This window comes from Kryptolebias marmoratus, linkage group LG11 (genome assembly GCF_001649575.2).
Source record: "Kryptolebias marmoratus isolate JLee-2015 linkage group LG11, ASM164957v2, whole genome shotgun sequence".
NCBI lineage: Eukaryota > Metazoa > Chordata > Actinopteri > Cyprinodontiformes > Rivulidae > Kryptolebias > Kryptolebias marmoratus.
In genome coordinates, this window is record NC_051440.1 from 11,600,129 (window position 1) to 11,625,461 (window position 25,333).

At 39.9% G+C, this 25,333-nt stretch overlaps 1 protein-coding gene across 1 annotated transcript in view; it reads left to right on the forward strand.

The window, feature by feature from the left end:
- Positions 1-7,808: 7,808 nt before the first annotated feature.
- Positions 7,809-25,333, forward strand: part of tspan18b (tetraspanin 18b) — a 41,786-nt gene continuing 24,261 nt past the window's right edge. Inside the window, exon 1 of the mRNA XM_017405641.3 lies at positions 7,809-8,100. The gene's annotated coding sequence lies outside the window, so the exon portion shown is untranslated. The remainder of the gene's footprint in view (positions 8,101-25,333) is intronic.

Sequence of the window (25,333 nt, forward strand, 5' to 3'; positions counted from 1 at the left end):
GGACATTTTGTTGCCCACAGCTTGTATAAATGAAAAACAAGACGACCACACAGCCCACTGCACAATAAAGCAACAAATAGAAGCATTTTCTCAAACTATATTGTCACATAATCTGTAAAACCTCAAACATTACTCAAAGTTTGGACTCCAGGTTTACTTATTTATCTCTGCCTCTGGAAAATATTATATTGACTAAGCCTCTGAGTCAATCACAGACAACGTGATATTTTTGGGAGTAAGACACTTGGAAGATAATACAAAAAAATAAAAAATCTAAGCACCTTTTTAAAAGATTTACCACATTTGTATTAAATACAGATGACACATGGAAATCCACTGGTGACAGATGTCTCACACCAAAATAGCATGAGCTGAAAGAACAAGAATTGTCTCAAAAAGGAAGAAAGTTCTAATTAATCTATGAGAAACGGGAAAAATTAAAGTAGGAGAAGCTCGGATATGGCTGAAATATAAGTTCTCCAAAAATGACTTATTTGACATGATGGATGTGATTGAAAAGCTTGAGCTTGAGTTAAAAGAGCTATATAATAAACACAACTCGAGGCAACACCAGGCCAAGAAATTTGCAGAAGAAGTGATGCATGCTCAGCTGTAACTGCAGATCTGTTGGGGTTAATGAAAGTGTTTGTGTTGTAGTTTCCACGATGTTCCTTGGTCCATGAAGGGGAATAAAGAAACTGGACATTTGTGACCCATGCAGTTATTACCTTCAGCAACCAAACAAAAAGAATTTATCAGCCTCAACAAAACATCAGAAAAGAAGCAAACACATCTCAAGAATTTACCTTTTTTTTTTCTTTCTGTCAAGTCACCTCCCTACTCAGTCACACAAAGTATTTATAGAATTGGGATATCCCAAAGGGTGGGAGGGAGCAAGACAATAAAAATAAGTAGCATGAAGAAAATGTAAAGAAATAGAGCAGATGTACCACTGGACCAGCGGACTGTGGTGAGGAGGTCATTGGATATTAGTGAAATCAAAAGGTGCACATTGCCACCTCTGACCTTTGGAGAACCAGACCAGTGGTTTCCTTTGTGGAACTTGAAAACAAGCAATCTGCCATCAGCTTCTGAAGTTAAGGAAGTAAGCATCAGCATTGTTGTGATAAGGTGTGTATACTTTTGGCTGAGAGTCACCTACTATTTAGTACCCGTACTATTTAAGTTTTACCATTTTTGTGCTGTCGCTGACCCCAGAGTGTCCAGTCGGCCTCGACACCTCTAGAAACTGGATGCCCGCTCAGATACAGTTCTCTGCTGTTTGTCCAAAAAAGACTGTTCTCGTCTCTCGTTGCTTAGAGAGCACCTTCTTTTTTCTTTTTGTTCCTTAGAGTTGCAGCTCCACAGTCTGTGCTGCATATCTTCTGCCTTCTCTGACCGAGACAAGAAGCTGATGTCAAAGCAAAGTCAGGCCTGCAGGATGATGTTTCACCATGAAGTACCTCAGCAGTTGTGCAGCAGCAGAGAAGTAGGGGGACACCAGGCAGGTCGGTGGTGGTGAGAGGAAGATCCCTGAGGTCGGCTGACCTTTTCCTGGAGAACCCGAGCTGGTCTTTCCCTCCATAGGACTCAAATCACAGTTTCAAGTCAAACAGTGTCAACCAGTTCCCTCCAGCACCACAGTATAACTTACCAATTACCTTTTATTCCTTTTAGGCTTGCTTGTTTTACTCAAAAGAGGTCTTACCTGATTAGTTTGGAATCTTAAGTTCGTTGGGTCCCAGCAGTAGTGATTGAGGACTTTTGAGGTCAGTCCTCCCCTCTCCGAAATCTACGTTGAGAATTGGAGGCTGGAAGGTTATTCTAGGATGATCAATCCCTGACCTCTCTGTCCCCCCCCCCAAAAAAAAATCCAGGCTCAAACTGAGAATCTTAAGAGTAAAAGTTTATTACACTTGTCGACAAAATAGAGCAAACATATTCTTCAACAGATTCTAAGTGCTCCAACTAACAAAGTAAAAAAAAACGTGGAAAGCTCCACTAAAGACAAAACCTGAGACAGAATCCAGTTTAAACCAGCCTCATGGCCTCTAAGACCTTGACCAACAAGGTCCTGAGAAATACAGACGATACTTCTCTCTAAGTCAATACAGATTACTTAAAACAGATAAACACATTCTTAAAGGTTACAGGAGTACATCATTAAATATTGTTTTTTACCTTAACAGTAACTAAGTTTATTTTTGAATATAACTTTTACACATGAACTCAAAATTAAAAGTATGGAAAAATCTATAATAACTTACTGATTAAAAAAACTTGTACAACGACTTTAATAGCAATAACTTAAAAGTAATTATCTTATATCTTTTTTAGTCTTATTTAGTGTTGTGGAGGTTTGGAGTCACAGTTTTCTTTACAAAATTGCCTCTCTTTACTAATGTTTTAGAATATTTATTTATTCACAGCTCCAGCTGAGATCTGTACTTTGTGGTCACCTTGACTTTTTCTTTTTTAGTCAAACCCAGTTGTTGCTGTGTGTCTTCACACACTGCAACACACACACACACACACACACACACACACAGGACAAAGACTTCTCTTTGTCCTGTTTTCTGACTGTATTTGGACCGAGCTTCAGCTGTCGGACAGATGGCATCACATTTGTCTCTACAGTACTTCTGGCCTAACGACTGCAAGGTGTCCAGGTGCCCCTATCATCGCGCCTCCACCACCGTGTTTGACAGCTGGAATGAGGTGCCTGTGCTGATATGCTGTTGAGTTTTGGCATCTGGACATTTTTCCACGAGTCTTGTGGTTTGTTCAGACGTAACTTTGCAAACCTCAGCAGAGCTGTCACTGTCTTTTCTTTTTTTTTTTTTTAAAGAGAAGAGGCTTTGTCCTGGCAGCCCTTTCATACAAACCGTACTTGTTCAGTGTTTTTCAGACTGTACTGTCATAAACTTCAACATTTAACCTGCTGAGACCTTTAGTCTGAGATGTAGCTTCTGGGTTTTATTACTTTTTTGAAGAAGGATAACTCTTTAAATGTTTTTTCATACAAATAATCTTTCAAACTAAGTCATAAAATCCTTCCATGATTTGCAAACACAAACAGTTGCTCCTCTAAAATGGTTGAGGAGTTGGTGGGATGAGAAGAAATGTATTTCTTTCTGTGACACATCTGGCTTTAAAACATTTTTATTTGTACAAATAAATTATTATTATCACCCATTCCTGAAAGACAAGGGGTGATGCTGCAATTGCTTGTGTACATGCATGTGTTTATTTGTCTGTTAGCAAAATATCTCACGAACCAGTGGATAAGTTATAATGAAACTCTCAGAAAGTAATCATTGGATGCACATCTACAACTGATTAACTTTATGAGTCAACCCAATTCAAAATGGCTGCCACAGCTAATCTCCTTTAGAAAAGACATGGCAATAACTCAGTCATTTTTTTGGGATTAGTAGTGGCTGAGAATCATTAACTATATACACTTTAAGAGCTTACAAGATGTTTGTTTAAGAAACTTTTTGGCTATCATGAGATCCAGCCTAGATCTATTGTTTTGGTCAAGATTTGACCAAAAAGGCTAAAACACCATTGGTTTGAAGATAAAATGATCTTGGTTTAAAAGTCTGACATGAAAGGCAGAGGGTGATATGCATTCCTGCAAAGATTGATTTTTTTTATTTTATTGTTATTTTTTTTGTAGAAAAGTCAAATCTCAAACACAAATTTGGAGCTGGCTGCAAAGACAAAAGAAAAAAAAACATCAAGTGATTAAACCATGGAGTTAGCAGCTTTGGCGTGCGTCCAACCAGCCGAGATAATAACTGGGTTTAGAATTCACTAAAATAGAATAATGATCTACAATTTGAGTCAAATAAATAGACACCCTCTTATTTCCCGTCACTGACCTCTCTGTTACCAGCACTGGCCTTTTATTGTCAGATCAATACCTGGATTTTACAAAGAGACAACCTGCACCAGCCATTTAGTTGTCTGATTTTTTTTGTTTTTTTTGCTGTGCCATGTTTACTCATGAAATATTGAAGTCTTTTTGTCCAACACACACACACACACACACACACACACACACACACACACTTCTCCACTGTTTTGTTGCACCTATTAATTTTAGTCTTTAGTTTTTAGCTTTGTTTTAACATTTGATATATTTTCATTGTGCACTAATTTGGTTTGCAGTTTAGAAGGCATCTGAAAGTAAACTGGGGTGAGAACCATCACTAAAATGTCAAAACATGAGACTGTAAATTGATTTTGGAGTTGGGCTCGTCCCCCAGCACCAGGATTTTTACTGATTAATCACTGATTATCTATGATAAATAAATATTTTCTTCACTGTGTAAGGACTCCTCCCAAGAGAGATCCATGTGAGCGCTCAAAGAAGGGGGGGGGGGTCTGTTTTAGTCACCTCAGCCTTTTTTTTTAACACTCTTAAGTCTCCTGAAAAGAGCCAAAGAGAAAATACCTCACAGCTGTTCCTTCTGCTGCCAAGACATTCCTGTGACGCTTCTCTTCACTCCGACGGAGACCCTACATCCGAATCCTGGCGAAATTTGCAAAGTTATCTTTAAAGTAATCTTTGCCCAGATTTGCTTTTTCCTTTCTCTGTCGTTTCGTTTTCTTGTCCTCAGAAGCTTACTTTAAGTTGTGCCGATTTTCTGGGGGCCAATGAGAAAGGGATTAGGCGAAAACACAACAAGACTGGGGGGGGTTGAAAGTATCACGTATGCCGGTGAGAATGTCAGTGTCACGACCTCAGAGGAGAAGGCAAAAAGATCAGTCTCTGGAGCTCTTATCTCGCTCTCCATCTGTAGTAGATTTTTGTGGCACGAGGAGCACAGAGGGAGAGAAAACACTTCAAGCCCACTCCAAACGTGGAACAAAAAGCTCTTCTCTTGTTTTCTGGCTGGGCAGACAGGCGCACAGCATGAATAATTAACAGGGGACAAACAAGAACTATCAGCTGCCAAATCTGAAAGTTCCTTCTTAGCTGAAGATGGAGACAACAGAAGCAATGAAGTGTTACTTTCACACAGATGATATGTCAAAGGGTACATGCACGTGTTTTGTGTTGCGTGACATTTTCACAATATTTTTTTCTCATTTGTGTTAATTGTCCCTCCCAATTACCCTTCCTGAAAAAAAAGCTTAAAAATAAAAGTTATGATGTACATTTTTAGTGTTTCTAAAGAGTTACATGAAAAAAGTAATCTCCAAACTGCACTTTAACATATCAGACTGCAGCCATTAATCCCAATTATTAGTTTATCTGAATTACTGTGACAAAATATGTAAAAGTTTTTGTAATTTAATCAAAGCATAACTAGTTTCCATGGACAGAGGATAAATGTCTTCTTTTCCTTGATTACATGGAGACACTTATATATTTGTTTGTGCTGGGGATATAAAGGAAGTGCACTCTTACAGAAGTAAATATTGGCCCTCTCTCCAGTACAGGATGTAAATGTTTAAAGTGGATTCAGCAAAATGGTAGATCAGTGAAGGACACATCTTGAGCTCTGTGGGGTTTATTAACGTGAACTGAAAGGTTTATCTTTATTTACATCCCTAGAAATAAAAAAAGAAGCACAATTTATGTCTACAAATGTCTGTAATTATTAGCTTATGAAAATAAATTGTACTTTTTTACATTTTTTGAAATTTATTTCTTCATCATTTCATAGTTGGATGGCCTGAATTGTTCCAGGTAACAATAAACAATACTTTAGGTTATGGTAATGTAGATCATCCATTCAAGCTGATACATGTGTAGTGATCATTTAGAGTAGCCAATTAACCTAACATGGGTGTTTTTGGACTGTGAGGGGAATTCAGAGTACGTAGAGAAAACCAACACATTACCACAGAGAACTCCATGCAGAAAGGCCTCAGCTGGGAGTCAAACCAGTGACCTCGCTGCATGGAAACAGCACTAACAATGTATCCTCGTAAACTACGTGTCCATCTGTCCATTCATCTTCTTTATCTGCTTTTCCGTGCAGGGTCATGGGGGAGCTGGTGCCTATCTCCAGCCGTCGCTGGGCTGAGCTCGGGGTACGCCCCGGAGATGTCGCCAGTCCATCACAGGATCACGTACAGACACGCGAGGCAAACAACCGTTCTCGCTCTCAGTCACACCTAGTGACAGTTTAGAGCTGTTAATTAACCTCACAGTTTTGGTCTGTGGGAAGAAACTGGAGAAACCCCGACATACGCACAGGGAGAGCGTGAAAACTCCAGACAGAGAGGTTGCAGCTGGGTTTTCAACCTGAAACCTTCCTGCTTGGAGGCGACAGCTCTAATCACTGAACCCATAAAATGTTTCCTTAAAAAAAAAAGCCATTCATAGGGAATTTTCTGTTTGAACAACTATAGGTGCTTTAATGTACTTAAATGGTTTTACAACAAGTGTTTGTTCATTTCTTTATTTGCTTCAAGGACAGGAACAGATATTGGTACACAAGTCTCCTTATATGTGGCACTCTGCAGATGAAACGCTGCACTAAGCCCTCGGCACCACCACCACACTCGAGGTTTATTAGTGCATTCCTTGATCTTCAAAGGAACTCTTTTTTTTTTTTCTTACCTTGGAGTCAGTCAATATGGTAATCACTTTCATCATTTTTTGCAGCATAAAACATTGTCACGACTTCCAAAATCAATTAACAGAGGATATTAAAACAATCTAAAAAAAATCCTGTTATTTTCTTTCACATTGATTGATCCCCTCACGCTGGATGATGGGCCCGTTATGCTCTCTGTGACCTACAAGACCTACTAGAACGTGGCTGGATTGTGGGCAAATTTAGAAAACTTCCTTCAGCCTGAAGGTAGTAATGAACCCTTCTTGAGTTTTAAGGATTTATATGTTAACTATCCAGCATGACTCGTTTAAAATATCTATTCATGTTATCATGTTTTGTTGCTGAACAGTCAGTGAGCGGATTTTCTGTGCGCACAGTTTTAGTGATGGCTCAGATATTTTTGTTTAATTGGGAGTGATCGTCTTTGTTTCTGAACGAGCAGATGGGTTTTGAACTCAAAAAGAAACACATACGAGTCCATCCTCCAGCCTGAATGTCTCGTGGTTACTCGTAGTGTTGTTTTATCAAGCTGGTACCTTTGCAGACTGGCGGCTTCGCTCTCACTACAGGCAGGAACAAGGTGTCCGTGGTGTCCAATCCTGGTCCTGGAGGGGCCACTATCCTGCATGTTTTAGTTGTTTCCCTGCTCTTCAGCAGGCCTTCAAGTTCTGCAGAAGCCTGTTAATCCCTCTATCTTTATAATCAGTTGCGCCAAAGCAGAGAAACATCTAAAACATTCAGGACAGTGGCCCCTACAGGACCAGGAGTGGACACCACTGTGGTAGAATCTAGAAAAGCTGTGTTGCTTAAAATAAATTATAGTAAATGTGCACAAGTAAAAAAAAAAAACCCAACAACATTCTATTTCAATTTAACAACAAACCGGAGTCCAGCTAAGAGTTCATTTGGGACTAGATCTGGGCTGCGGCCCACCATTTGGGGACCACCTATCTGGACTGTGGCCTTTAAAAATCCCAACCTGTGTTACCATCAAAAACTTAACATTCTTCCATTTTCAGAGCCAGTTTTAACACCGAAACAAATATGCGACTGCTGACAAACATGTTTCCTATTTAAACCAAGGAACCAATGGACTGGCTGCCGCAGAACCGGATCTGAGAGAGAGTTCTGCTGAGACGGGGTCCAGAAGTGAGACCGGAGGAGGAACCAGAGGCGTGTTTGTTTTTTGTTTTTTTTTATGTCGCCGGAGAGTCTCCGCCCTCCGGAGCAGAGCAGGCTGCGGGATGAGCCTCTCAGCTTTCAGCTTTCTTTCTGTGAGTTCACCGAAGTGTTTGCGCACCAGCCTCAGCCTCAGACTCTGCAGGCTCGCCTGAACCGGGACCGCAGATCCCGGAGCTGTGGATTTTATCAGCCGGGGCACGATTCAGTCCGGTGAACATCCCAGCTGAGCGGAACCTGAACGCACCAGGCTCCTCAATAAGCTGCTTTAGGGACAATTTCTGTGAGGAAAGAAGAAAACAGAAGGAGCTGATCAGAGACAGAGGTTTCGGCTTGTGAGGTAAGAAACGACTCTCTGCTTTGGAGAAGTGTCTCTAACTTAAATGTTGTGTGCTGAAATGAAGGATGAATGAATACAGTTGAAGTAATCTGCATGTTTTCGGGTGTGAGACGTTGAATGGGCTCTTTATTTACACCACGGCGCGTGTTTGTTTTGGGGTGTTTGTGCGCAATCGCTACTTTGTTGGAGCAAGTTGCCTTCTCTCCCCCAGTGAAACACAAAACAAAAAAAGTCCTGAAAGTGAAAGAATTAGGTAAAAATGCCTTCTGCTGATTGTTTATTATGCTTAAAACTCAAATCAGGTCGTTATTCCCATTTTTATTCCTCCTTTTTATGCGCAAAAATGTAAAAATCTTGTGGATTTTTCATTTATTGCTTTATGAAGACTTTTATTTTATTTCTTTTAATTTTTTAATGGTGGTTTACATCCCTGATAGCAGACTCCAAGCTGGCACCCTTCCCACGGGGGGTGGGGGTGGACTCAGCTAAAACCGTGGAGTCTGTCTCTGCTGAGACGGAACCAGATGGACGTCTGTCTCTGACAGAACTACCTTTTGCTGTAGGGCAGGAATTCACTGTCAGTTTGTGTTAATCAGAAGGGATGCATCATCTAAAAAGAAAAAAAAAACACCCCAGACTTGCCTGTGTCTTGTCAGATCTCCACTGGAGCGAATATAATGGAGAAAGGAGGACATTCTGAGGACGCTGCGTTATTTCACAGAGGTCCCAAGAGTCCAACCGGGTCAGGGTTAAAATGTTATGGTGAGAAGTTTGCAGCTCAAATCAGCAGAGAAGTGCAGATCGCGAGTAAAAAGTTTGAACTCAGACACTTTAACGGGAATCCGATGCTAATCCCTTTTTGCCCCCAGGAGATGGTCTCCAAGGGACCCATTAACAACACATCAGTGTCCAGGTGAGGGTGCTCCGAGTTGAAGTTCCTGCCAGTCCTCCATCTCCCCCAGGTTCAGCCAGAAAAGAGGAGAATCAAATCACACCCAGTCCATTTAGACAGAGTGACAAATTAGCTTCTCTGCTGATGAGCTCAGCCTCCAAACCGCTGCATCCTCGGTTTCTGCTCTTTATTTCCCTCAAACATCATTATTTCTACCCTCAAATCAAATGAAAGGAAGTTTTGGTAAAGAGACAGACGGGGAGAGAGGAGCGCAGAAACTGAAAACAGGGATCTGTTTGTTCACCTTGTTGCGGGGAAACAGTTGCCTTGTCATAGAAGAAAAAACATATTAGGAAAGAAAGAAAGAAACAGTAGTATTGATGTGTTTGGAGCAGCTGCCAACACGGATGACTAAACTCCGCCTGAAGCCGTTCTCTCCTCTCTGCTTGATTCACATGAATATTGGGAAATGGAAATAGTTTTTTTTTTTTTTGTTCAGTGATGGATTCAGGCTAAACACATCTGTGAACAACAGGCTTTGTAAACCTGCAAGGGAATTTATGCATGGAATAAAGGTTACAGCAGCACTAATGTATGATTTTTCTACTTGTACACACACACAAAACACTGGGTGTGATTTTAATTGTGTCTTCATTCATATATTGCTTTTTTTCTAATGTTTACCTAAAGGAAGCGTGATGGCTTCTGCCCTCCTGTGTCATCCAAGCCTTGGCAGAGACAGAAATGTGTGAATTGTTGCAGTTTGAAACAAGGTGACTGACTGAATGCCGCCTGGCTTGGCAGAGCATCACTCATTAAATACCTGAGATTAATCAGTCAGTGTGGTTCCACATGGTTGGACGCCTCCGATTTCTGTCTCTGCCCTCCGCTTTTCTCTCATATTCGCACTTTTCACTGCTTCTTCCCTAATATCAGCTGACGTGCATTGCAGAATGAGGTGGCTCCGTGTTTCGTCCAGTCATTTACATCCCTGATTCCTCCTTTCTCCTATCATCTCATCTGTTATTCCTTCTTCCTCCTGTCCCCGTCCTTTTTCCTCATCTTCTCCACCCCATGGGTTCCTCCCTCATCCACCTTGCAGAGCACGTCTGTATCCATATCGATGGCTCCAGAGCAGCAAGGGGACATATGGGGAGGGGGGAACGAGGCAGGGTCATCGCTCTTCGCTCGCTTTCCCCCAGAATCAGCCCCGCTACGGCAGCAGTGGTCCGTAGAGAGCCTGGAACTAAATGGAGCATCTTTTGGCTCAATGAGAAAATCGCTTCTTTTTTTTTTTTTAGATTGCTAGAGGACTCTTCATTTAATGTGTGTGATGCACACGCCCCGGCCTGTAATGGGTTCAGCATCTTTGTTGTTGGGAGACATGAGAAAATGAAATTTGCCTTTCAGCTGACAGAAATTATTTACTCTCAGAAATGTGTATTTTTCACCAGCTGTTTAAAAGCCACGAAATGGACGTTGTTATGACACGTCAGTGCTGCTTTTGGCTTTGCAACTGGTCTGGTGCTAAAACTGGATATATTTTTGCTGCAATGTGGGTATAAATCATACCCGTCTGTGTTTGAGTCTACCTGTAGCCACTCATTTAGATGTGAGGATCTTCAGGTAAATGTCGTCTACATTTAGACCAAACTACTTTAAATATCAACATATGAAGAGCACAAATCATTCTAAAATGAATATAAAACTGAGACTAGATTAGAGTTAGACTGCCCTACCTTTTGAAATAAAAAACACTTTTGTGTCACTAAAATAAGTTTAAGCTTCTACATTTTTGTATTGTAGCTTGCAGAAAAAATGTGATGTATTGATTGAGAGTAAGTGCAATAAAGGCAGGCTTAAAGTGACAATAAACTGCATCGCTTCAAGTTGCTCTAACAAATAAACGTGCACCAATTTTCAAGGCCGATTCTTATTTCTGTAAAGCTCCGATCTGCCGATTCCAATTTTAGCTGATCCTGCCTTCTCACTTAGAATTATACATAAAAACTTTTACGTTTTCTCCAAAACGGCACCAGACTGCATGGCTTTCTTCTGTTTGTCACCGGAAATCTGCAAACAATATGAAAAGCCTGGCAATGAAAATGATGTCATGCATCTAATATGGAATTTCACAAAATGTGTCAGCGTTTGGTGTAGACGATAAAGATGACTGTCAGCTACGACCACATCAGTGATAAATAATATTCCTTCTGGTTTTTGGACTGAGGTAGTTGTCCAGAAAAACCCCATCTGAGAACAAATCACACAGTTCCTTCCTGATAGCACCTGAAAACTCTAATTTTTCTCGCACACCTTAAAATTGAATATGTCACCAGTTTAAATGACAGCTTGAAATATAGTCTCTTATACCGCACAGATATCAGAAAAAATAACTTTGAGTCTAATTCATTCAGTTGAAACTTGTACACCGAATATGCACTGTTAATTAGCTGCTTAGCTGTGGTGTGTTCACAAACCAGGAAAAAAAAAATGGAATTTTGATTGCCTATGGATTTTAATAGCTAAGGTGTGGTCTCTTGCCAGAGTTGAAATTCTATTTCTGAGTGTTGAATTGGTCAATCACCGGGATTCGATTATTGGTGCATAAAGAGACAAAATAAATTGTTTATTTAGAAGGAAACTATATAATTCTCTCTGAATATGGGCACAAAATGTACAGTGAAATGAAGAAAACTAGTCCTAGAATTTCCTTCCAGTTAAAGCATGTCTAATCCTTTATATCTATAGTGTTTAAGACAAAAAATATTTCTGTTATTTCAAATGTAGCCTTTATAATATTTGAAAAACAGGGCTCCAGGAGCGAGCGGTCCTGCTACCAGCTGACAAACTTTAAATCCATTTTGACAGAAGAATCGTTTGTGCTTCTCTGTTGCTTTCATCAAGTTTTAGAATAAATTTGTGCTGCGATCATTTTCATTGCTGGTGTTGGAGCGCTATTGTGTTGGGTGGGAGATGTGAGCGCATCTCAAATGAGATCGACCGCAAACATTATCCCTGCACGATCGTATCTGTAGGGTTTCATTAACTCACTGTCATTCAGCGTTTGAAGAATATTTCTCCTGAATCTTTTCTCTGTCAGACATTTTATCTTGTGCCTAAAAAAACAAAACAAAAAAACAAAGTCTCTTAGAGCTTTCGACGTCTAATTCTTTCTCACTTGAGCAACTTCATTAAGGGTTAAAGGTCTCTGTGGATACATCTTTTATGAAGTACTTGAATGGAAATCATTAACAAATACACTAATTTTAAGAATTTCAGGAAGACTTTTTGACCAGGAGAAACTCATTAGACTTTATGAATTTGGATCAAAGGGTCAAAGGATTCAGACGAAGCTGGATATAAAGGAGGGGAAAAATGGTTTGTTATTTTTCTGTTTAAATAACTTCCTCTTGCTGAGCCACCACAGAGCTCCTGCATGCAGCCGTCATTCTCGTGTCTCAGGACAAGAAAGCACAAAGAATTAGTTTCTATTTACTCTGAGGAATGTGATTAAAGCGTGATGTGACTGATCACATGTCATACATCCCTTTTACTCTGTTCCTCTAATGGCAGCAGATGTTTACTTGAACTGTACAAGCGCAGGGACAGAATGTAACACGTTACGACACAGCTAAAAGTTTGTTTTCATGGAATTAACATTGTAAATAAGAGGCCTAGCATTCCTTGAAGAAATGCACATCTCCCACCATTTATCATGCCAGAGTTTTGAACTAAGCTCATTTTATAATGAAAAAGGATGGAGTCAAAGCCATTTTGGTCAAACTTTGTAAATGACGGTATGTGCGGTCTTGTGCGAAACTGCAAGATCTTGCAAGATGTGGTAACGCTCAGAGTATGTGCTGAGAATGACTCTCATCTACTACCACATCAAACCTCAGCTCAATATTAGTAAATTTGACTGAGTTATAGCCATTTTTGTGTTTGCTAATTTGATTAGCTGTAGCAGCCACCTTGAATTGAGTTGACTCCAAACGTTAATCAGTTGTAGATGGAAATCCAATGAATAATTTCTGAAAGTTTCATTAAAATCTGTCCAGTGGTTCATGTGATATTTTGCTTACAGACAAACAGAGTTGACTCAAATAGTTAATGGCAAAGCTTTGAGCGAGATCTGCTCTTAATCAGTTAGCGCTCAGAGTATAAGTTGGGGATGAGTCTCAGCTACTCACACACTAAATTTTAGCTCAATATCTGTAAGATTCATTAAAATCCATCCAGTGGTTCATGAGATTTTTTGCGGTCTTGGGCCCAAAACATTACCGCCGTTTAGCCTTCGGCGGCAAGCTATAAGAATAGTTTCATCTGTGAGCGTTTTTTCCAGTCCTGATGATAGATTAGTAGTTATTAAGAAGACCTTGTAGCAATAGTTAACACACTGCAAACCTATAAGGGCCACTTACACATGATTTATAACGTTAATAACTGTTTGCATAATGTTTATAAATGCTAAAATGGTTGCAACACGTCTTACTGTGGGCTTCTAGAAAACAACCTGTTTAACCAAGTCAAGTTTTAGAATAACCTTTAGTTTTGTAAATCATAAACGCACACATTATTCACACTTTCCTGCATTCCTTTTGTCCCTTGCGTGTCTCCATATGAGCCAGGAAGCAGAGAGTGACCTAAACCTGGGGCAGCTGGCAGCTCCAGAGTTCACCGAGAGCAGGAAGCCGAGGGGCCCCCGCTTCCTTTTTTTATCAGGAGGAAGCAGGACGCCTGTTTTTGTGCTCTCCCCCCCAAGAATTCTTTGTGCTTATCTTGCGTTTGCTCCTTTTCCTTCAATAATGGCAGTGCTGAGCAGGTAATGAGGTAAAAGGTATGTATTTGACAAGCTGGGCTCGGGAGATAGCGGACCCCTCCAATAGGCTTATATCTGGGCTTTTAAGATGAGGCTACGCTCAGCCACATCTCACCATGTTCCCCGTAGCCATCTCCTCTTTGCATTTATTTTTTCTTCTCTCAGAACTAATAAACTATTTTACACAGGTATCCATTAAAAGCTGAGGTCATTACTCAGAGTGAGTGCGCTCTGTAAATCCCTGAGCTTTTTGCCGGAGGTTTTCTCCATCACCTAGCACTCTTTTCACCCCCCCCCCAGATGTATTCAAAGCTCAGAGAGAGGCTTAAGATGGCCAGCTGTCTCGATATGTGACACGGCTCCAACGTGTGGTGAGATTATCTACCTGGCTTCAGAGAGAGCGGCGAAGGAGCTCTGATGCACTGAATGGTGCTGAAGTTTAAGCACTTTGCAGCCAGAGAGAGCTCAGTACAAAACATGGCGCAGAACGCCAAACGGTTTTTGACTTTTTCTTTTATACGTATAAAAAAAAAGGGTTAGAATTATATATTTTCTTTTTTGTCTGTTTTCTGGTGAAGATTACAACACGTCGTCCAGTAGTTTTTGAAGTGATGTTCCGTCAAATTAAAAGTCAGTACTTTATCAGCCGGGACATTGACACTGTTGGACATCCTTCGCAAGGTAACACAAACATTGTTCGGTTGAGAAAACAAACTGAACAAAAGGTGCCGTGCAAAAAGTGTGGAGGTATAATTTTAGCTAACATAGCATTTTTTCACACTCTTATGTCGATCTTGAGAAGGAGTTGTTCTATAAGCCTGAAAAATGATAAACTACGAGCCCTTTTTCTGGTGAGCCAATAGCCTCGCCAAGATGAAGACGTCTGCCCTTTTCTCCAAACTCTGTGCTCTATGGCTCGTGTCACAGCTGGTGTTAACTATTGATAACTATTTGGCAGAATGTCACTTCAGAAATGACCAGATTATCCCCTTTAAGTTCAGAGTTGAAACACTGAGCTGGAGGAGACAAACCAAATAGCACCAGAGAGAAACGTTTCTCTTTGTCTTGTAGTGGTGATTTTGTTTTCCACAGTCACAGCCTAACACTGGACCTTTAGTTTATGTGACTCTATTAGAGACTCTGTTCTTGTGTATTTCTTTGAATAAACTAGTTGTTTTCCATCATCACAAGGCTTATTTATCAACCCAAATGGAGGAACTGACTATGAATCAATGAAAAGAGAAAGTGCATGCTGCATCATGAATAACGTTATTTGTCTGTATTTTTCAGCGTAAACAGACTACATCCATGGTTAGAGGACCCATCTCTGTTTAAAAACTGGAAACGAGCAAAGTCTTCCGGGGGTGGGGGGTGGGGGTCTTGTCCTTCGGCAGCCTTTTTGAAACACCTCAGGGATTTATTTGGGTGAACATGATGTTCTTATCTAAATGAATGGAGATAATCATTAACTGAGATTTTAATGGTCACCTGATCGTAAAAACCTTGAAAATGGGTTGAAAACCCCTTTTTTTCCTTCACTGTTGTAGTATGCATGTGCAGAGCATTGACGATGTAATCAGCAGTATATGGCGCTCTGAGCGCCATATACTGCTGAGACTGCCGCGCTCATAACTAAATGCACATGTTCGTGGGTAATCCTATGCATGAAACCCTTCTCCTCCATATTTAATCAGGACAATATTTCCTTTTTTTGTGCTCTGCTAGAAGAAACAATGAGCTTGCATCAGTGCAACTGAATGTTTCTGCAATCTGGATTTTTTTTAAATATTTCTTTAGGAAATCTGTCAGCTATTTCTTTAAGCGGTGGGTCTCTTCTTTATAATTTCTGTTTCACAAATGTCAATCACAGGCTTTAATTTCAGCTCCATTGTTGTTTGAAACATTTTGCTGCTGAAATCAAACAGGAGAGCTGAAGCTGACACATTAACACTGAATATGGTAATCGGTGGTATATTATTCCTGTATTCCTTGACAGTCCATCAATTTTCAGTTGTTGTTTTTTTGTTTGTTTTTTGTCTAAATGTAGTGTATATTACTGTAAATTTAACCAGCTTTAGTTTTGGAGTGATCAGCAAGATAAAGCAAAGCAAGAACTGGATTCTTGGTGATTTGTTGTAATTTTTATGGTGGATCCAAAAATCAGAACTTTAATATTCTGTTATGGTTAGTTTCTTTACTGATCAGAGGTTCAAAGAACAATTGCACTTTTTTCTGCATGTGTCCACCTCTGCCCAATAAAATCACAGCGCCTTATTTGGAGCCACTGTTGCACGGTTCTTAGGTTGTTATTTTCGCAATGTTAATGTGAGCTGCTCTCAGTTCAGATCTTTTTTTTTACAGCCTCTCCCTGTGACTCATTGGCCTAATGGTTCTCTCATCTCCTGACAGGCATTTTTCAGATGAAATGGGACTGTCCCAGCTTCTGGTCTTTTAATTTTACTATTGCCTCAGCTGCAACTCTGTCCTAGCTCTCCTGTTTGTCCTTCTCTCTGCTCCTACTCCTTCCATTCACCTTTCTACAATAAAATTATATATTATACCATACAAAAGTTCCCCTTTTAGTCATCAGAGGCTTTTTTTTTATTGTGCCTCATTCAATTACAGGTTGAGCACTCTCTTTTTATTTCCTTTGCCTGCATGGGATCTGACCTCCTGTAAATATCCTGTTTATTTTTTATTCACTGATGATGGTCTGCGCAGCATAATGCGATGTGATAATTGTTGCTCACAAATCCAAATGCACTTGCTCTTGTCACAAATTAATTTGGTAATTTGGAGTGCAAACATTATTGTGGGTATGGACAGCGGTTTTATTAATGGTTACCCAGATAATGAAGTCATTACGATTGTGAACAAATTAAATGCAAGTTGGAGCTTGATGTTCACTCATTAACTCGTTCTCCTGCAAACATTAGGCTGTGGTGTGAGTAACGGTGGGGGAGTCGCATCAGATTTGTAGACACAGAAAGGATGGTCGCTTCACGCTTATGACAAATCTTTGTTTCCTTGGTTCCACTTCTCCACTGTAGCTAAATGACAGAGTGCCTTTAGGAGATTTATTTCCAACATGAGTTGTGCTTGTATGCAGGGCAGTTAATAACACTTAAATGCTTCAGGCAATAACACCCATACAAGCTTTTATTACTTGCACAAACATGCACGGCGACCTCCTACATATAGACTGCAGCCACCAGAGAAAAACTCAACTGTACGTGGGTTTGTTTTACATTTACAGTATTTCATACATGCTGAAATCTGCTCTACATACATGGCACAGAAAAAAAAAAGCTAGGCTCAGCAGAAATGTTAGTTAAAAGTGAATATTTTAAACCTAAGCAGATGTAATTGGGCTAATTGTATTCTCTTGTTCTCTTTTTTTTTTTGCAAGCTAATTTATGTGCATTTGTATTCACATGTGATATATAAGTTGAGTTGCCTATTTAAAAGAAACTCTCTGCATTTTTCTAACACAGAGGCGGCTGTGCTTTCTGCTTCCTTTGTAGCCCACACACCTCGTCCACAGCACAGCTCCCTGCCGTTCCTGTGGGGTAACAACAAATTTCTGGTCCCTCCCACTGGGTGAGACCAGCCGCGGGTCTATTAGACATATGGGCTCCTCGTCAGCCTCCACAAGTTTAGAGGAACGGATCAGAGTTTGATTAAAAAGGAAAATCCGCAGCGGGCTGCAGCTTCTACCTGGGGAAACTTGGGGGAAGGGGCGGTTAATGATCACTCTCCTGCTAGGATCACAAGCTTCTGTGCTTGGATTTGACTTCAGCTTGTTAAAAAGCAGGAAGTGAGGGCCGCTAATGCTTATAAACTGGTAACAGTGTGGGCGTTTGTCTCAGCTGTGTTATGTTTATATTTAAAATCTCTCTACAGATGTGTATTACTCAGCAATAACGTTGACTCACCTGAGGTTAAAGCACATCTTGAGAGTAAGATCTGGTTGTGCTTTTAGGGTAGTGTCTCACTGAGATTTGGCTGTTGGAGACTTTTTGGAGACACAAAATTATGAGAAATAATACAGTATGCAAATTTTCACTTGGAATCGCACTAAAGGACACGTTTGCATAAACTTTTGGCAACAATTTGGCCACAATTTACCAGGGGTTTGCATACATATCAACAGAAAAATACAGATCTAGCTCTAGAATTACAGAAACTAAATTGAGAGGGGTGTGAAACGGGTTCCAGACACCTGCGGCAGCTCTGAAGATTTTGAGAAAATATTTATTTCGCAAATTTTTCGAACATGTTTCATATTCCAGCCACACAAGCGTGAGACCCTGCAACTCTTGCAAGGAAATTGAGAACCCCTGAGATAGTTTTTGAGACATTTTGGAAACTCCCTTGCAAATGCATTTTGTCGCCAACAGTCTCATCGCAGTGACATACGAGCTTTAAGTCAAGTCCAGTAAAAAATATTTTTGTCCAAAGTGTTGTGCACATAAAAGGTCCAGAAATGTGTCTTTTTTATTAAACACAAAGTATTAAACAGCCTGTGGTTAAGAATAGAAAGCTGCTGAACAGGACTGCACCACAACATTCTTTTCCATAATAATTTTGTTTCAATAAAATTTATCCACAGGCTTATTTTGCTGACAGACAGATAAACAAACACATACAAAGTTAGTGACATTATTGCCAGTCATTCACAGTGGTGTGCAATCTTTATTAATAATTTTTTGTTATATGGTTATACTTTAACCAACAATTTCAAGGGAAACCACAAACCAACATGCTTGGACTTTTTGCATTTAGCTTTGCAATGTGTTTGCTATTGCAGTAAAGGTAAAATTTCACACCGTTGGTTTTTTTCTTACTCATCATAAATATCGTATTTGCATATCTCCTTGAGATATTATGATATAATTTTGAGGCTATGCCCCTGGTGCTCGACAGCTGCTTACAGTGTCACCATAAAGCCAGTTGAGGTTGCTCCAGAAACAAATCCTCCAGTGATTTCACTCATATTTCAAGGATGAACATGCTTTTAAATGTTTTTTTTTTGTCTGAATAGTCTGATTTATTAATAGACTTTGCCTTTTTTACAACTTAGGAGTTATCAATGTTCTAGTTCCTTTCCACTCCTTAAAAAGAAAACAATTAGACGGCAGAGACAGATTGGCCCGCCGCTTCATGCTTTTTTCATGCAGGCTTATGAAATTTTTAACCTTCTTGTGTTTTAAAAGCGCTGCACTGTAGACGGCATTCGTGGGTCGCTGCACTAAAACACAAACTCGGTCCTTTGGGCAAACAGTCGGTCAGTGCCAGCTGGAGTGTTACAGCCACAAGCAAACCGTGCCACTAGTGTGGAAGGAATGTGCTGCGTATTTCACACACTCACTTTGGAAACTTCCTCAAGGTATTCCTCGGAAAAATGGCGTTTTCTAAGAAGCGGGCAGCAAAAATAGATAAAGCTTTCTTTTTTGGGTTAAAGAGTTATTTTCTTCACAGTTAATAATAGGGTAATCACCGTCAAACAGTAAAGTCTAATTCCTTTTCTCCTTAATCTGGAAATTGCTGCTGCGTCCCCTTTTCTTTGAAGCTTGCAGGGAAAAGAAAATCCACTGCATAGGAAACGTAACCATTTGATGTTTATTAAAGGAGTTTGATAAGTAATGAAAATGTAATTGGGTCCAATTTTCCATGCTGTAAGAACCACAGATTACCCTTGTGTGTGTTTGGCAGAGATTTCTGACTGAAAAGAAAACAGTGGGTAAAATAAGCGGTCACTCTGAAAGAATAATTTCAGCCCCACCTAGTGCCGATTTCTCACCCAGTGGGCATCAAAGTGGTCCGGGGTGATCCTGACCACCTGGCTGTGATGCTCAGAGGTGTTTGAGGACAAAACAGACAGCTCAGGCAATTCTCCCAAACCGTACACCCGGGAGTAACAGGTCCAGATTATGTTTCCAGATAAAACTTGGCAGGAGAGGATCCCATATGAAATGTTTCAGCTCTGGTGTTGAAGCCAAAGTAATTTCGAGGGTGTTTTTTTTTTTTTTTTAAACTCCTGACTGCGCAGAGGTTGTTTTGGCCTCACAACACATTAATCAATCATCCACCTCTTGCACTTGTGGCTCCAAGCTACTGTTATAAGAAGATGCCAAAATGAAATGTAACTTTTGTTAATGTGCTTTACGTTTCGTCAGTAATTGGACATAATCTCCTGCACAAACGGAGCAATGTAGGCGGAGGAAGCCAGTGTTTGGGGCAATTATGAAAATCACTTTTTCTTATCTTTGCAGGTCTTTCTGAAAAATTGAGTTTTTTTCTTTGAAAAAATGAGAAACAGATGTCTGCCCTTTTCAGACCCCAAAACATATCTTGTTAAACTTCCATGCATTCTCCACATCCAGAGCAACCGCAGTCTGACGCTGTGAGCTTTTAAAACACCCACTTCAAGTATTTGGCCTGCTCTCCTTTTCTGTGGACTTCTTCTGTTGCTTTTGGTCTGTTGTTCTTCCAAGAAGCCTGAGAGTTTGCTGACAGCTGGAGATTTCCAGCTAGGAAAAAGATGTATTATCTCTGACTGCAGCTCTTCTGCTCGTGAAACCGGATGTAATTTGTACTCCTTTTCTGCTTTGTTTACATCTTCACCATTTGGAGAGGAATTTAATGAGTAACAGTTTATCTTTCTCATAAACACCAACTGGACTACTGGATTTGTTGTAGCTTTTTAAATGTATTTTTACACAGTCTAAAAAATACATTGACTTGGATTTGTAATCTATTTTATCATAAAAATGAAGGCCGAGCATCCCCTGGAGGAATGCATAAAATCTACTGCCTTTCATGCCAGGATTTTAAACTAAGATCATCCTATTTGAAAAGAATTAAAGCTATAGCCGCTTCAGTGAACTCCTAAACATGGGGGCGATGGCGTGTGATATTGAGAGACCCTACATGATCTATTTGTGCTCAGAATATGTGACAGAAAAGACTCTCAGGTACTACCACACCAAGAATTAGCTTGATATTTATAAAATTAACTGAATTGTAGCAATTTTTTTAATGTTTACTAACATTGATTAGCTGTGAAGGCCATCTTAAATTGTACCGACTCCAAAAAGTAATCAGCTGTAGATGAACATCCAGTGATTAATTTCTGAGAGTATTATTAAAATACGTTTGCTGGTTCACGAGATAATTTGCTAACAGACAGACGAATGAACACACTCAGAGGCAATTACATTACCGCCTGCTTTTCATGGCGGCGGGCGATAATAACCCAGCTGCGGTCATCCTGTGGTCCTGTTGCAGAAGCAGAGCACTAGATAGATTGTTTCTTTATAACTTTAGAACAACTGGAGCTGATGGAGATATGGATCTCCAATAAAGCTGCTGTGAAAGCCTTAGGGCATTGCTTACAATTTCATCACCGCCCCAATTAGTATAAAAGTCAGCATCAGAAGCATCTGCTAAAGCAAGATAACATCCGTCACTTCTCTCAGTTGAGACAGCTGAGAGTAAGTCTTCGGTGGTGGTGTTGCTTTTCAGAACTTGTCATCTGCAGGAGCTCCATGAACTCCAAGCCTCTGCGCTGCAAGCATGGCTGCTGTTGTCCTGTAGCATTTTAAAGCCCATCAACTTAAATAAGTTTGACCTCGCCATATTACCCATGTGACTCTGACCATACGATTGCCTCAGATCCATCATGTTTTGTGGTCTAAAATCTATTGACTTGTGTTTCTTCAGGGACTTCATTTTGGAGCCTCTCCAAGCAGCTCGGTTTTCATCCTCTCCCCATCTTTCCTCTCGCTCCCATAAATCAATGTGATGTAATTGCATATACTCCCTTTCCCACAGCTCAGGACTGGAGGCACAATATTCTCAGGGAGGAAAGGTTTCAGTGTGACCAGTTAACCTTAGTGTCTTGATTCCCACAATTCTGTAGTTTCTGTTTTGTGAGCATTGTAGCCTGGGCTTTAAATATTTGTTTTGCCGATTTTCTCTTCACTAGTGATGTTTTATATTTCCTGCGGGTTTTACATATGCTTTCACATTATGGTACACATAACTTTGCATATACTGAATGCTTTGGCTGGCTTTAAAAACATACAAAACCCCAATTTTACGACTGCTCCTAAACACAACACCTAAAATGTACTCAGGTGCCGCATGTTATGAAATACGTTGCACAATTTAAGTCATGTTTAACAGCAGAAAATGACAGAAATAGAGCCTGTTATCCAGGCTGAGTCAAAGTATTTATGTTCTAAAACCCATAAGAACATATTCACACCTCTGTGGACCTTCATACGGTGGTTTTATAGACACTGACAGTGAATCCATGTCATGCAGACAGACAGCTGAGTGACGGCTGGATGTAAAGGTAGGGAGGAAAAATACAGCTGCGTGTCCACATAGCACTTTCTTTGGCAGGAAAGCTCAGGGTGCTGGAGTATGCTGCCTTGAGAGCATTTCATCAAAAAGTGTTTCTTTTTTTTGTTGTTAGTTTCTATGACAACAAGACTTTGACAACCCATATCCAGTTTAACCACTGTTTTATTATAAACCAGCAGTAATCCTTTTTATTTGTATCTTTCAATTTAGTATTTAACTTTTTTTCCACTGTGAACACATGTAATATAGTAGTTATTATTCTTCTGAAAGCAAGAGCTTTTTAGGTTAAAGAAAGAAAGATTTCCCTGTGAAGGATTGGTGTTAGGAGCCTCATCTTCACTGCACAATGATCAGGAACATGATGAGCCCCTCAGAGGGTCTGTGTTTGCTTTGCTGTCACCTACAGGACAGATGGGGATTTCATTTTACCAGGATTGCTTCAGCTTTGTGGTCATTACATCATTCTCTAAACAGTTACATGTGACCATGTGTTTGTCTTCTCCTTGGAAACTACTTTTAAAATGCTGGTGCTCAGAAAAAAAACAAAGATTAGGATTACAGACCATGCAAAGATTAAACTTCACATAATGATACAGTAACTTAACTTTCAAGTTACTGTATCATTTTGTGAAATATTATGAACAATTATACCTGGGTTAGATAGGTCTCTCAATTTGGAGAAACAGTTGAATTCTGACCATACTGATGAGCTAATGGCTAGTCTGATCAGCGCCAGGACCAAAGTGGATTGCTGCCATTTTAGAGCAACTCTAGTCTCAAAAATTTTACATCTGTTCAAGCGATTGCTATTTTAGAAGTATTTTCCACCGTCATCAATTTTGCATTCTGTCATAAATAATACAGTTTTCCTGCCAGAGGTGTCCCAGGCTGTACTGTAAGTGCTACAGCTAGCTGCTGCCGCTGCGATTTGTGCTAACAAATAACCACAGAATTGTATGTAAATAATCATTTCTACAACCTGACGTCATTCAAAGAACTATCTATAAGATACTAATCGGTTGCAACCTTTCACAGAACCCAGTTTCCAAAGTTCAGAACAAATTGCAGGATTTAAAGCAGGTTTCTCAGGATTACTGTTTAAATTAAGCTAACTAGTGTTGGTTTTTTATATTATTATTCGGACAGTCTGGTAATCTGGATCTCTTTTTCTCAGAGTAGCATCATATCCTTATATTTCCCTAGTTCTTTGTTAGGCAAACTCAGGACACAAGATTACATAAAGAGCAGACATTATCTTCACAGATAAACATGCAACCATTGATAGTTCTGCCTCCAAGTAATTTTCTCTGGGTCATTGTGACAAAATCACTGATGATCATGAAACCACTGCTACATTTGCAATTTCCAGCCTGATTTCACTTCAAGACAAACTGCAAAGAAAGCTACCTTAATAAAATCTCTGTATTGTCACGGCATTGATGGTTTGAGCACAAATAAGAGTGTTTTTTTTTCTCTCGTCTGTGGTAGAAATATGAAACTATATTTATATTGTTAAATTTCATTTTTACTTTTTAAAAAGATATATTCTTCTAAAGTTCAAATGTAGAAATTAGTAAAGTAATAAGTCTTGTGTCAAAATGCAATAAACAAGTGCTAAAAGGATTTTCTCTTTGCTATTTACTGTCTGCTGTCATGAAAGGTGGGCGAGAATATAATACTGTTCATTTTTCTGTTTGTTAGCAAAACATCCCATAAACCAGTGGTCACGTTTCATAGAAACTCTCAGACTGTAATCATTGGATCACCTACAACTGATTAACATTGACCACCACACATACTCGACCTTAGCAGCCACAAAAATGACTAAAACCCATCCGATACTACAGATATTGAGCTAAAATCTGGTCTAGGAGTAGCTGACAGTCATCCTCAACATGTACTCCAAGCGCTATTGGATCAAATGACATCTTTGTTAAAAACACTGGCATGCAAGGTGGTGGGCAATAAACATTCATACATTGAATTATACTTTTTTTATTACCTTTTCTAATTTTTTGTTTGTTTGTTCTAGTGTTTTGAAGAGGACTACAATTTAAAAAGTATGAAAAGTAACAGAAATCAATAGAAAGTGGATGTCTGTTTTGTGACATTATTATATATATTTATATTTTTTTATTTATCTGACCATTAAAACCTTCTCTGTTGATATATTTATATGATTACTCTTCCCTTTTTTTAAACAATACAACTTTTAAACTGGGTAGAGCTAAACAAAAGGGTGCTCTCACAGAAAGTTATTTTAGTTAACTTTGCACACCGTCAGCCGTCACTGTGTTTTATTTAGTTTGTCAGATGATGTCACGTTTTGCAATCTGTGCACACAAACACAAACCTGGAACCACAGAGCACCCCATATGGCAAATCCCAGTTTAACCCCTGATGTTTTATGTATTGTTTTTCCAGGCAGCTGATCTGTGGACGGGAACTCTCTCAGAACCAACACTGACTGTTTACATCGAGCTAATACGTTTTAAGCTCCGCAGATTAAATCTTCTTTCTCTGAGTGCTTTCTGAGTTGAGCTAAGCCTCAGTTTCTCCTGACTTCTCCGTGCTTGCGGCTCACTTGGCTGTTTGAACAAATGTTTCTTCAACTACTCCTTGCATTTTCACTAGATTAACCCCCCCCCCCTCCAAACCTTTTTTTCCCTCCACATTTCTGCCTCATCCTGGCTTGCTCTCGGGACTAACCGAAAGCAGGATATCTCCCCAAAGAAAATCTTTCAACTCTTTGTCCAGTCTGGAAATTGGAGCTTAATGGTGAGGAAAGGAGTGTATCCTGAGGTCTTGGAGTTTGCAGAGTTCATCTCTGTGTGGTTTAGACTTTTTCCCTGTGTCCAGATTTCGTCTTTCCCCTGCTTCACATCCTTTTACACGCCGCACAAGTGTTAGACCCATTTTATCTCTCCCCTCTTGCTGTAACACATTTTTAGAGCTGCTCGGCTATTAGTGCAGCCACGTTTTGCCAGCACGAGAGACAAAAAGCAAGAGCTGCTTCTCTGCTTCGGTTTTCCTGTGATGTTGGGTCACAACCCGTTACCTGCTGCTTGTTAAAAGAATCCCCAATCGGGCTGACACCAATCGTTGATTCTCTGGGATTTTTAGGCCCCTTTAGAAACTGTGCAGGT